The sequence below is a fragment of the Apodemus sylvaticus genome, chromosome 13 (assembly GCF_947179515.1).
Source record: "Apodemus sylvaticus chromosome 13, mApoSyl1.1, whole genome shotgun sequence".
NCBI classification, from domain to species: domain Eukaryota; kingdom Metazoa; phylum Chordata; class Mammalia; order Rodentia; family Muridae; genus Apodemus; species Apodemus sylvaticus.
In genome coordinates this window covers 69,071,341-69,085,455 of record NC_067484.1, presented here as the reverse complement: position 1 = coordinate 69,085,455, position 14,115 = coordinate 69,071,341, and positions in this window count along the sequence as shown.

Here is a 14,115-nt window from a genome sequence, read left to right as displayed (position 1 = left end):
TGAGAAATATGTGATCATTTTAAATAATCAGAATCTGAGAATTCATACTGGTTAAGAAAACCAATGAAAATAAGAAAGACAAAATATCTATTAAGCTAGTTGAATTTGTTCTGAAAATGAGAGAATTCATACTGTGTATTGTTATGAATGATAGGAATATGGGACATCCTTTATTGTATATGATAATTTAATAAATAATAGAATATTTATACCACTGAGAAAAAGTAATGAATTTAATGTACATGGATCTTCAGGGTTAAATTTTTTATTATGTAGTAGAGAATGGATACTGATAAGAAGACTCATGGATGTAAGAAATACAGTAACATTTTCATGAACTGTAGCTAATAGATTAAACACCATAGCATTCACACGTTTCAAAAATTCCCTTATTGTATGCAATACAAGAAAGTCTTTATATGAAATTGAGTTCTCACAAAACTTAAGTTATGCTTCTCGTAACAATTTAATGTAGTAAATATTTAACTGTCTCTATTCTTTGTGAATTCCTTAATAGAGAATTCATATTGTTAAGGACTATTTAACTCTTGTTAACTATTGTTAGAATTATTTAAACTTTATTTTATTCTTATATTCCAGAGAACTCATACTGATGTTTTCTCATAGTTTTAGTAAAAAAATGCAATAAAGCCCTTACTGTGCTTGATCAATTTGATAAAATTTTAACATTTAAATTAGTTATAAAATTCATTATAAATATAAGAAAATTGATAAGACTATTTGTATGCACTGACAAGTGACTCAGAATCACTATTATAGAGAAGGTCTTTATATGTAAGTTATTCAGGAAAGATTCTAGATTTAAGGCAAACCCTAGGATCAATCAGTGTATTTATATCTATGCAAATTATGCATGTGTAGTATACCCAATAAAGCCTTTAGTCAAAAAAGAATAGGTAAATGTTATTATACAAAAGAGATTTATTGTCATATACTATAAAGGATTTGCCATATTCCTCTCATCCATAACAATACACAGTATGAATTCTCTCATTTTCAGAATGAATTCAACTAGTTTAATGGATATTTTGTCTTTCTTATTTTCATTGGTTTTCTTAACCAGTATGAATTCTCAGATTCTGATTATTTAAAATGATCACTTTTTTTTCATGGTCTTAGTATTTATTGTTTTTTACTAATATAAACATATTATGCTCTGGTAAAGACTGGTTTAATATAAACATGTTTTCAAATTCTTTCCTTTTCTCATTCTGGATTTTTCCACAGTATGAGTTCTCTGATGTAAGTACATTGCTTTCTGTCCACTACTACAGATCGTTCCATATACATTATTACTGATAAAAATCCTATGATCATAGAAACTGTGGAAAGATTCATTACCTAAATTTTCCTAATATGACCAAATACTTCACATAGAAATAATAAAGATAAATTTCTTTGGGTTCATGGATTTAGTGAGTTAATTCCATGGTCATTGGGTCTACCATGGTGTTTGGGATATCTGTAAGGACAGATGTGCTCACTTTATAATGGACATGAAGTTGAGAATAGGAGCCAGGGAAACGTGTCCCATGACCCTATACATAGAACTTACTTCAGCTAAGGTTTAGCTTCTAACATTTGCATAACATCCCAAAACAATGGCACACAATGGGGTTCATATACTCTTATACATGATTCATTAAAGACATTTTAAATTCATATAGAGAAAATGATAATAAATGGTTATCAATTTTCTCAATTTAAGAGAATTCATATATGAGTGAAAACATGAATATCAAATATTTTAATTAAATAATTGATTCTATCAAAAATGTATGTAAAGCCTATAGGAAGGACTATAACCAACATGTGTCTGTTCTTCAGCATTAGAAATTCATGATATAAACAGTATGCAAGAAATTGTCTAATAAAGAAAACAGTCTTAACATACAAAAGAGAATTCATACTAATAAAAAGCCTGTGATTATATAGCCTGTTCCATGTGGTTATTAAACTAGTGATGAATTATTTTTTTGAGACAGTGTCTCACTATGTTGTCTTGACAGATACTTAGACCAAGCTGGCTTCAAATACACAGGAATTCACCTCCCTTCCTCCCCAAATACAGGGATTAAATTATGTACCAGAATGCCTATCCTGCATACATTATTATATTTGTATTTGTAGAATATCATATCTATTTTTAAGACAAAGTGCAAAACAGAATTTTCATGCTATCTTAAGCTCACATATATCTAAGTTAAATGGTTTTACAGATACAATTTGGAATCACAAGGTCATTTTGAATAATATTTGATATTATAGTAGTTACTTTTCTTTTTTCTTTTCTTTTTATTAGCTATTTGCTTTATTTACATTTCAAATATTATCCCCTTTCCTCATTACCCCTCCAAAACCCCCTATCCCATCCACTCTGCCCCTACTTATCAACCCCCTCCCACTTTTCTGTCCTGGCATTCCCCTACACTGGGACATCGAGCTGTCATAGGACCAATGGCCTCTCCTCTCATTGATGTCTAAAAAGGCCATCCTCTACTATATGTAGCTGGAGCTGAGTCCCTGCATGTGTACTCTTTGGTTGGTTGTTTAGTCCCCAGAAGCTCTGGAGGTTCTAGTTGGTACATTTTATTGCTCCTTCTATGGGGCTGCCAACCTCTTCCACTCCTTGGAAGCTTTCTCTAGCTCCTCCATTGGGGACCCTATGCTCAGTCCATTGGTTGGGTCTGAGCCATGGGTATTTTGATCCCCCTTCTAAGAAGGACCAAAATATCCACACTTTGTTCTTTCTTTTTCTTGAGCTTCATGTGGTCTGTGAATTGTATCTTGGGTATTCTGAGCTTTTGGGCTACTATCCACTTATCAACGATTACATATCATGTGTGTTCTTTTGTGATTGGGTTATCTCAGGATGATAATTTCTAGTTCCATCCATTGCCTAAGATTTTCACGAATTCATTGTTTTTAATAGCTGAGTCATACTCCATTGTGTAAATACCACATTTTCTGTATCCATCCCTCTGTTGATGGAATCTGGATTCTTTCCAGCTTCTGGCTATTATATATAAGACTGCTATGAACTAGTGAAACATGTGTCCTTATTACATGTTGTAGCATCTTCTGGGTATATGCTCAGGAGTGGTATAGCTAGGTCCTCTGTACTATGTCCACTTTTCTGAGGAACTGCCAAATTGATTTCCAGAGTTGTTGTACCATCTTGCAATCCTACCAGCAATGGGGGAGTGCTTCTCTTTCTCCACATCTTCTCCAATATCTGCTGTCCCCTGAGTTTTTGATCTTAACCATTTTGGCTGGTATGAGGTGGCATCTCAGGGTTGTTTTGATTTGAATTTCCCTGATGATTAAGGATGTTGAACATCTCTCTAGGTGTTTCTCAGTCATCTGGTATTCATCAGATGAGAATCCTTTGTTTAGGTCTGTACCCCATTTTTAATAGGGTTATTTGTTTCTTTGGAATCTAACTTATTGAGTTCTTTGTATATATTAGATATTCGCCATCTGTTGGATGTAGGATTGGTAAAGATCTTTTCCCAATCTGTTAGTTGCCGTTTTTTCCTACTGACAGTGTCCTTGGCCTTATAGAAGAGTTCCAAATTTATGAGGTCCAATTTGTCATTTGATCTTAGAGCATAAGCTATTGGTGTTCTGTTCAGAAAAATTCCCCCTGTGCCCATGTGCTCCAGGTTCTTCCACTCTTTCTCTTCTATTAGATTCAGTGTATCTGGTTTATGTGGAGGTCTTTGATCCACTTGGACTTGAGTTTTGTACAGGGAGATAACAATGAATCAATTTGCATTATTCTACATGTTGACTGGCGGTTGAACCATCACCATTTGTTTAATATGCTGTTTTTTTCCCACTGTGTGGTTTTAGGTCCTTTGTCAAAGATCAAGTCACCATAGACGTGAGGGTTTATTACTATGTCTTCAATTCTATTCCATTGATCTACCTGCCTGTCATTGTACCAACACCATGCAGTTTTTAATCACTATTTCTCTGTAGTATATCTTGAGGTCAGGGATGGTGATTCTGCCAGAGGTTCTTTTATTGTTTTCGCTATCCTGGGTTTTTATTATTCCAGAAAAATTTGGAAATTGCTCTTTTTATCATTATTAAAAATTGAGTTGGAAATTAGTTATTTTTCTACTTGCTATGATCAAATGAACTGAAAAAAAGAGGTGGCTTATTTTGCTTTACTGTTCAGAGTCCAGCCTATCATGGCAGGGATGTAATATAACTGAGGTCTCTGATCATATTGTATCTAAAGCCATAAGGTAGTCAGGTGAATGCTCATGTTCAGCAAGCCTTCTCTATTTTGTGTAGCTTGCTCTTCACCCCATGGTATGCTGGTGTCCAAATTCATGGATTTTTCTACTTAAACTAACTTAAAAATCTCTCACAGTCTTGTCCAGAGACTCATGTAATTTAAACAATTCCTCTTGGCATGGTCAGAAGTTTGTTGAATGGTTGATCGTAGATTGCATCAAGTTGACACTCAATATTAAGTATCACAAGTCTAACTTTTGTTAACATGTCAGATGAACACCCACTTATGCTAAAACCTTTTTCTCCTTGTCCCTATAGATATAAGGGAATCTCATAATGCAAATAATAATATAGTCTTACTTCCAAAATTTTTGTAGTTTTTGACTGTCCCCACAATTTAAAAGTTTAATGGCTTTCTTCAGCCCCAAAGAAATTTCTTAACATTAAAATACCTCAAGCTTCAGACCGGGCATGATAGCCTATGCCTTTAATCCTAATTTTCGGGAGGCAGAGGCAGGCGGATCTCTAAATTAAAGGCTAGCCTGATCTACAAAGTGACATCTAGGACAGCCAGTCTACACAAAGAAACCCTGCCTCAAAACAACAACAATAAAATAATAATAACAAAGTTTCATACACTATCACAAGGTAAGGGTTAATATTCCAAAATGGAAGAATTGAGATATAGGATGGAAAATACAACCAAAGCAATACAAAAAAATCCCACAGGGCAAATACCAAGTCCTTTAGTTGTATGCTTGGCATCTAGATTTTGTGTTAGAATCATTTGAGCTTGAAAAGGCTCACAAAATACTCAAAAGGTTATCCCCCACATCCAGTAATGCTTCCTGTAGTACTCATAGACTTTGATTTAGGCATGGGCCACTATGGCTTCAGTGTTCTCTGGAGGAAAACCCACTGTCTGGCATCTTCAGCATCCAGTAGGCTTTGACTCGTAGTTTCAAAAAATATCCTCTCAAGGGTAAGACTCTCATATTCACTCAATCTTGCTTCTTTTAATGTCTATGAACTGATATGTATGCATGATTCCTGCTATTTCTTCTGTCAGCATAAAATGTAGCTTGACAACCTTGATATATAGCTATATCCACTCCTGTTCCTGTGTGATGAATCCAGGGAGAATACTTTTCTAGGTGTTTACTTTCAAGGAATAAGATGCACTTCACATTCATATCTGCTGGATATGAATCATATCCACACCATAGCTGTGGCACAGGAGCCCATGGAAGGGTTCTGCTAGGAATCCTTGGCTGCAGGCTACATTATGGGCCAGCCAATGGGCAGCTGCAGATCAGACCCTGTTCTCCATGGGGTTCCACTAGGCTGTTTTCTACTGAAATACAGAGCCCATGTTTGGTTCCAAAAGTCATAGAAGTCCTACTGGGCCAGACAGGGGAGGGTATTTAATGGAGAGCTTGCTCTGTGGAGAAGTGGGGCCTCAGTGGTAAAAGCATAGTTTGACAATGTTTGCCTGGTTTCCAAAGCTTTGGTTCCTGGGGAGCTGATGGTCACACCCCTGTTGTAGAAGAATGGGGAGGAACCTCTATTATTTACATTTTCAGTTCAAATGCTCTCTTTTCAAATAAGATTGATTTTCACAACCAGAAGTCTTTGCTGGATGATTGCTCCATGTTAGGCACTATTTTTTGATGCAGGGACAATATTTCTCTTTAATGGTTACAGCATCTTTTTTTTACAGGACATGTATTGGCTTAAAAGTTTAACTTGTTTTAGATCTTTTCATCACTGACAAACTACATTTTTTATATATTTTGCCCCACCTCTTTGCTCCTTTTCTCCTTGTCCATGGAATAGTGTATCAAAAAGTAGTCATATGACAACTTGACTGTAGTTTTTTACTCAGATTTCCTCTATCAATTAGATACATACTTTATTATTAAACTCAACTTTATGCAAGTTCTCAAGACATGGGTGAAAATATTATATTATAAACCTAAATCACACACGAATGGCTACAGCTCCCAATAGAGTTTTTTCACTCTTGAAACCTCATGAGACATTCCTTCATAGTCTGCATTTCTCTTGGCCTTCTCGTATACCCAATTCCTGTCATAATGGCTGACAAATCTCCAATTACAGTATTTAAGTGCTTTTATAGTTCACAATTCCAAACACTTCTACACTCTTCCCTCAAATCTGTTCCAAAGGATTTAGAAATACATGGTCAGGTTTATCATAGCCACAGACCTCTTTCATAGTACCACTCTTCTGTATTTGTTATATTTTCTTTTTGCTGTAATAAAATAACTTGAAAAAGCAACTTAAGGAAGGATGGAAGGACAGAAGGAAGGAAGGATGGAAGGAAAGTGTTTATTATGGCTCAGAATTCCAGGGTCCTATACTGGAAGCCATAGCAGTAGGAGATTGAGATAACTGTTCTCATTAATCACACAGTCAAGGAGTAGAAGAAAATAAGTATTTGTGCTGTTACTTTTCACTTTTTTATATAGTTTGGTACCAAAGCCAATGGTGTGGTGCTGCCCAAATATATAGCATTGTCACATTCCATTCATGAAAATTCTGTGCAGACTTCCCTAAAGGCTAACATAAGTAATCTTTTACATGTGTGTTTGTTTTATGACTGATTCTATTATGTTGAAAAAATTAACTATCACAGATATGGAGTACAATTCAGAGGCATGTTGGAACTAAAAGCCAATAATATTTATGTTTTTGATAGGCTTTATTTTTCTTATTTGGTGAAAGAGGGTTTTAAGTAAAATATGGACCTAAATTTTTTCAACAAATATTCTCTTAGCCTAAAGCAATGGAGAAACATTTGAAATTCTAAACTAACACATTTGCAGATCCAGGAAAATCCACTCTATTCATTTTCCTATGCAGCCTACATTTCTCTTATGCATTCCTAAGACCTCATTCAAATTTCATTAGTTCTTCATTTTACTATTTCTTTTTACCTTGATACATCTTAAAATCCTTAAGTGTGAGGGACTGGGATTATGGATCAGTGCCTAAAAGGACTGACTGTTCTTTCTGAAGATCTAGGTTCAATTCTGCACATCCACATGACAGCTCACAACCATCTGTTACTCCAGTCATAGGATATCCAATATTCTCTCCTGGTGTACACATGCATCAGGTACTCTTATACAGTACATATATATGCACTCAGACAAAAATGCTTGCAGACATATAAAAATATTATTTAAAAATTGTATGTGGGTCCTGAGCATATACCCAGAGTATTCCCCAGCATGGAATAAGAATATATGCTCCACCATGTTCATAGCAGCCCTACTTATAATAGCCAGAAGCTGGAAAGAATCCAGGTATCCCTCAACAGAAGAATGGATGCAAAAATGTGGTATATATACACAATGGAGTACTAGTCAGCCATTAGAAACAATGAATTCATGAAATTCTTAGGCAAATGAATGGAGCTGGAGAACATCATACTAAGTGAGGTAACCCAGTCTCAAAAGATCAATCATGGTATGCACTCAGTAATAAGTGGATATGAGCCTGGAAAACTGGAATACCCAAAACATAATCCACACATCAAATGAAGTACAAGAAGAATGGAGGAGCGGCCCCTGGTTCTGGAAAGACTCAGTATAGCAGTATAGGGCAAAACCAGAACAGGGAAGTGGGAAGGGGCAGGTGGGAGAACAGGGGGAGGAAAGGGAGCTTATGTGACTTTTGGGGAGTGGGGGACCAGAAAAGGGGAAATAATTTGAAATGTAAATAAAAATATATCGAATAAAATTAAAAAAAGTAAAAAAAAATTGTATGTGGGAACATCACATGACAGTATCACTTAGATTTCTAGACCATTGTTTCAAGTTCTTACATACCAAAATCAAAATATAAAAGCATCTATTGAGGTTATCTGTATGATTATATGTTTATTAGTATAGATTACTTTATTAATATGTTTTAAGATGTTGAAACAAGTTTGAGTTCCTTTGTCATTGACTTGGGCAAATTTATATTGGTGTTAAGAGACATCACAACCAAGGAAACTTATTGAAGAGTGTTTGTTCCACTTAGAGTTGAGCTTAGTACAAGGAGATAAGAAAGGTTGGAATTGGAAAATATCATCCTAAATGAGGTAACCCAATCACAAAAGAATACACATGGAATGCAATCACTGATAAGTGAATATTAATTAGCCCAGAAGCTTTGAATACCCAAGACACAATTAGCATATCTAATAACTCCCATGAAGAAGTAAGGAGATGGCCCTGATCCTGGAAACTCCTGATCCAGCATTGTAGAGGAGTACCAGGACAGAGAAAAAGGAGGGAGGTGATTGGAGAATTGGTGTAGAGAAGGCTTATGGGACATATGGGGTGGGGGGAACTGGGAAAGGGGAAAGCATTTGGAATGTAAACAAAGAATTTAGAAAATAAAAAAAGAAAGTATTGTAGCTTACAGTTTCAGAGGGTAAGTTCTCGAGCGTCATGGCAGGAATAATGGTGGAAGGCAGGCAGGTATGATATTGCAATGGTAGTTGATAGCTTACATCTAGCATCAAAACCATGATTAGAGAGAACTAACTGGGAATGGCAGGGGCTCTTTGAAACCTTAAATTCTGACTCCAGTGATACATCTCCTCCAACAAGGATACTTTGTAACCCTTTGCAAACAGTTACACTAATTTTGGACCAAGTAATTATACAAATGTACCTATACAGTTATTCTCATTCAAACCACTATTGTCATCATTCATATTCTTCAGGGACATTTGTGGATTTTTATGCCATTATGTCCTTGAATGTTCTTACATTTATATTCATTGAAGGTATTTCTAAAAAGTGTTTTCCATTGTAATAGGATTTATATTATCAGAGTATGAGGGATTTTATAGAATTTGATGGATCAAATTTACTTTTATTTTGAGACAGGATCTTATCATGTACCCCTAACTGGCATAGAAATTACTATATTGGCAACACTCAACTCACAGATATCCACTTGTTTTTGCCTCTCAAGTGCACCATTATGGCAAGAATGAAAATTCAAAGAACCAACATTTGTTGATATTGATTTCCTCCATTTGTTTTTTATTTCTTACCAATGGTGGTATCAAACACAATTTCTGTTCTTTATGTTTGTAATTACATCTATCTGTGGTTTAATGATGTTAATACATTTTAAGAGAAGCATCAATAGGTCATTTTTTGTTGTGATAATAGTAATGAATGCATTTACAGAAACTAAGATGACTACAATGTCATTAAGTATATTATTTTATGGTATTATCATATATATATATATTTATAATAAAATGAAACATTATTACCTTGTACATGATTACATTGTGTTTTTTCCTCATGTGTTAAAGCTGTAAGCTTATTCAATGATATAAAATCTTTCTGTTTTATCATCATGGCAGTTTTTAGCTTCTCTTTGTCTAGTATGGGTCATTAAGTAGTATGGTGCTTCCCCTCATCTGGAAAGTAACTATATGAGGTTAGTCATAAGTGAACAACTACTCATCAGAGCCCACTATCTCCCAGAACTATACCACTCACTCATTCTTCCTATTTCATTCTCCCAAGTACTTGATTATATGCATACACCACAATTTAGCAGTTAAGAGCACTTTCTGTTCTCAAAAAGGACTTTGTTTCATTTACTAGAATCCACATTGTATTTCACAGCCATCCAATTCAAGGGGGATCCTATGCTTCTTTCTGAAATCCTGGGACACTAGACAGAAAGCATGCAGGCAAAACATCATACACATAAAGATTTTTTTAAATGTGAGGTCTCAGCTTGCTTCTCCAGTCTCAGTCCTGCCTGATACCATGCTTCCTTCATCATGATGGTGATGAATGCGTATATCTATGGAATGGTATGCTCAAATAAATCTTTCCTTCTATAACTTGCTTTCCTCATGGTGTTTTATTACAGCAATAGAAAAGTACTTAATACAACTCTTGACCTTGTTTCTTTTTAAAGAACAGATCTCTCATTGTACTGAGATCATCAATTCAGCTAGACTGGCAGGCAAGGGAGTTCTAGAGATATTTTCCCTACTTTTTTTGTACTGAGATTTAATCTTAGGCTGCCATGCTTAGCATTTTTTGTGAACCCTTGTCCTCTTTCTTGCATGGCTTATTGACTGAGCCATGTTTCTAGCCCTAAACCCTTCCAGTTTCCTCCCTTCATTGTCTTCCTAACACTATTTTATTCCCCCTTCTAAGTGAGGTTCAAGCGTCCTTTCTTGGGCCTTTCTTCTTATTTAGCTTCTTTGTGTATATGGAATATTATATGAGTAGCCTGTATTTTATGGCTAATATACACTTATACATGAGGTCATATCATGCATGTCCTATAGGGTTACCTTACTTACTCAGGATGATATTTCTCAAGTTCCATCCATTGGCCTGCAAAATTCATGATATCTTGGTTTTTAATATCTGAATCATATTCTATTGTGAAGATGAACCACATCCATTCTTCAGATGAGGGATATCTATGTTGTTTCCAGTTTCTGGCTGCTCCAATTAAAGCTGCTATAAACATAGTTGAGCAAGTGTCCCTGTGGTATAGTGGGACATCTTTTGGGTATATTTCCAGGAACGGTATAGCTAGGTCTTGAGGTAGAACTATTTTCAGTTTTCTGAACGACTGCCAAAGTTGTTTGTACAAAGTGAATGTACAAGTTTGAACTCCCACCAGCAATGTAGGAGTGTTTCCTTTGCCCCACATCCTCTCCAGCATGTGCTGAGTCTTGAGTTTTTGATCCTATCCAATCTGAGGGGTATACGATGGATCCTCATAGTTATTTTGATTTGTATTTTCCTGATGACTAAGGCCTTTGAACACTTCTTTAAGTGCTTTTTGGCCATTTGAGATTCATCTGTTGAGAATTCTGTTTAGCTCTGTACTCTATTTTTCAATTGGGTTATTTGGGTTGTTGATGTCTAACTTCTTGAGTTCTTTATAAATTTTGAATATTAGCTCCAGATGCAGAGGTTTGTGAAGGTCCTTTCCTGATCTGTAAGCTGCCATTTTGTCCTATTGTGTCAGAAGGAAAGGCTCAAAACATACAAACGACATTCTGGAGATGACAGTTCATATTGCATGGTCTGTGATAGATAATTCTGAATTGCGAGGCTTTCAGAAAGCTCATCTCAGGATTGATTCTTACAGCTGATATGCCTTTCCTATCATTATTAAATTGATATAACAATTCCTGGGCATTAACCCACTTATTGGGCAGATTTTCTCTTTATCAACAAAGATGTACCGTCTTGTAGTGATGTTATGTACACAAATAGATGATTTCTTAATTCATTTTTTCCTTTTTGAAAATTTTATTTATTATTTTATTTGTTTACATTTATAATGTTATCCCTTTTCCAGGTCTCCCCTCCATGAACCCCCCATCCCATCATCCTCCCCTTTCCCTCTAAGAGGGTGATCATCTACCCATCCACTCACTCCTGCCTTACCCCTCTATTTTCCTCTTCCTCTTGGGCATCAAGATTCCACAGGAACAAGCGCCTCTCCTCTCACTAATGTCAGATGAGGCAGTCCTCTGCTACATATGTAGCACCAGCCTTAGACTGGCCCATTTATATTCTTTGGTGGGTGGTTTAGTCCCTGGGAGCTCTGAGGTGTCTGGTTAATTGGTATTGTTGTTCGTCCTATGGAGTTGCAATCCACTTCAACTCCTTCAGCTCTTCTCCTAACTCTTTCATTGGGGTCTCTGTGCTCAGTCCAATGATTGACTGTGAGTATCTGCATCTGTCTTAGGTGTTAGAAAAGCCTCTCCAACCATGCTGTCTGTAAGCACATCTTGGTATCAGCAATAGTGTTAGAATTTGGTGTCTGTGATGGAATGGATTGCATGGTGGAGCAGTCTCTGGATATCCTTTACTTCAGCCTCTACTCTGTTTTTGTCCCTGTATGTCCTTTAGACAGGAACAATTCTGGATTTAAATGTTTTAGATGAGTGGGTGGCTCCATCCCTCCACTGGGGGCCATGTTTATCTACTGGATGTGGTCTCTTCCAGTTCTTTCTCCTTGCTGTTGGGTATTTTAGCTAATGTCATCCACATTGTGTCCTGGGAGCCTCTTGCATCCCTCAAGTCTGGGACTTTCTAGTGGTTCCTCAAGTTCCCCATTCCCCACTGCTAATTATTTCTATTCATTCTCCTGACTCTTTGGACTTCTCTCCTGTCTTGTTCCATACATGGTCTTTTTCTTTACCCCGTTTTCTTTCCCCTTCCCTCTCCCACCAGCTCCCTCCATCTCTTTACCTCCTATAATTATTTTGTTTCCCCTTCTGAGTGGGTTTGAAGCATCTGCACTTTGGACTTTCTTCTTGTTAAGCTTCATAAGGTCTTTGAGTTGTATCACGGGTATTCTGAGATGTTGGACTAATATCTACTCATCAGTAAGTACATACCATGTGTGTCCTTTTGGGTCTGGGTTACCTCACTCATGATGATATTTTCTAATTCCACCCATTTGTTTTCAAATTTGTGAAGTCGTCATTTTTAATAGCTCAGTAGTATTCCATTGTGTAAATGTACCACATTTTCTGTATCCATTATTCCACCGAGGGGCATCTGGATTATTTCCAACTTCTGTATAAGTAAGGCTGCTATGAAGATAGTGGAGCACATGTCCTTGTTAGATGTTTGAACACTTTTTGGGTATATATGCAGGAGTGATGTAGCTGGGTCTTCAGGTAGAGCTATTTTCCAATTTTCTGAGGAACCACCAGATTGATTTTCAAAGCAATTCCACCAGCAATGGAATCTCTTTCTCCACACCCTCACCAGGATCTTCTGTCACCTGAGTTTTTGATCTTAGCCATTCTCATTGGTGTGAGGTGGAATCTCAGGGTTGTTTTGATTTGCATTTCCCTGATGACTAAGAAAGTTGAACATTTCTTTAGGTACTTCTCAGTCATTCGAGATTCCTTAGTTAAGAATTCTTGGTTTAGTTCTGTACCCCATTTTTAAATTGAATTATTTGGATTTTTTGGAGTCTAACTTGTTGAGTTCTTTGTATATTTTGGATATTAGCCATCTATCAGATACAAGGTTGGTAAAGATATTTAGGTTGCAGTTTTGTCCTATTGACAATATTTTTTTCCCTTACAGAAGATTTTCAGTTTCATGAGGTCCTATTTGTCAATGTCCTGAGCCATTGTTATTCTCTTCAGGAAATATTCCCTTGTGCAAATGTGTTCAAGGCTCTTTCCCTCTTATTCTTCTATTAGATTCAGCACATCTGGTTTTACCTTGAGGTACTTGATTCACACAGACTTGAACTTTTTACAAGGAAATAAAAATGAATCAATTTGCTTTCTTCTACATGCAGACTGCCAATTAAACCAGCACCATTTGTTGAAAATTCTGGCTTTCCCCCCAATTTATGGTTTTTGGTTTCTTTGTCAAAGATCAAATGACCATAGGTGTGTGGGTTTATTTCTGGGTCTTCAGTCCTATTCCATTGATCTGCCTGTCTGTCTCTGTATTAATACCATGAGTTTCTTAAAATCACTATTGCTTTGCAGTACAGCTTGAGGTCAGGGATGATGATTCCCTTAGAAATTATTTTATTGTTGAGAATAGTTTTCACTATCCTGGGTTATTTGTTATTCCAGATGAAGTTGAGAATTGCTCTTTCTATCTTTGTGAAAAATTGTGTTGAAATTTTCATCAGCATTGCATTGAACCTGTAGATTGCTTTTGGTAAGATGGCCATTTTTACTATATTAATTCTGCTGGTACATGAGTATGGGAGATCTTTACATCTTCTTTTTTTTAATTGATTGGTTACTCCCAGTCAAATATTTTTTAAAGGATTTATTTA